Raw genomic sequence first — 997 nt, forward strand, 5'->3', positions numbered from 1 at the left:
TAGCACACAGCAGTTTGAAACGCGTTGTCTTAATGCAGTAAAAGAGAGCAGAAGCGAGAACATGGGATTGTATCGATATGATCAAATGGTTGGTTGCTTGCCTGATGGTTCGATGCACTGATACGGTTCTTCGTTAGGGTAATCACGGTACTCCTCGGAGGCAGAACCTGTCGCAAAGGACACCGATACAACCATCACCAAACAATGTGCAACAATATGATGCATGCATGAAACATGGCAATATGAGTGTGTTGGGCTAATGCAACTAAGACCAGAAGGGTTTGAACCAATTTGAATCAAGGATTCAAATTTGAAACTCAAATATGGCCTTTTAAAGTGCTTTTCCTTGTTCTGCTTTAAACATCAATTTAACTTGTTTGATCATGCATGAAAATAGTACAGATGGATAGATTGGATTTTTCTGATCATTTTTCATATATAATTTGTCTGATTTGGAGTTACAGAATAAAAGTTATGAATTTTTGAAGTTTAAATTATATTCTGGAATTTCCTGATTTAATTTAAATCCAGAAATATATATATTGCGCCAGCATGACGTCAGCACGACGTCAGCGGTCAACTGCGGCTGGCTGGGGTCAAACCTGACGTGTGGGGTCCACACGTCAGTGACAGGGGGGGTTAACAGAGGTTAAATTAATCCTAATTAAGAATTATTGGCGCTGGGGCCCACTGGTCAGTGTCAGGGGGGTTAACTAACAGTGATTAGCACTAAGCTAACCACCTGGCCGACGGGGCCCACGCGTCAGTGACTCTGGGGGGTCAAACCCAGGTCGAACAAGTCAAACCCGCCGGCGGTTAGTCGCCGGCGAGGTCCGCGGCGTACATGTGCCTCGGGTTTCCTCTGTGGTGCTCCAAACGGCGTGCGGCTAGGTGCGTTGGAAAGCTAGCTCGATGGCGCGTCGGCCGGTGGCCGTGGCTGGGCCTGGGGTGGCCGGAGTCGACGGCGGCGAGCTCGGCTGCGGCCGCCGGGGTTCGG

This window comes from Triticum dicoccoides, chromosome 3A (assembly GCF_002162155.2).
Source record: "Triticum dicoccoides isolate Atlit2015 ecotype Zavitan chromosome 3A, WEW_v2.0, whole genome shotgun sequence".
NCBI classification, from domain to species: Eukaryota; Viridiplantae; Streptophyta; class Magnoliopsida; order Poales; family Poaceae; genus Triticum; species Triticum dicoccoides.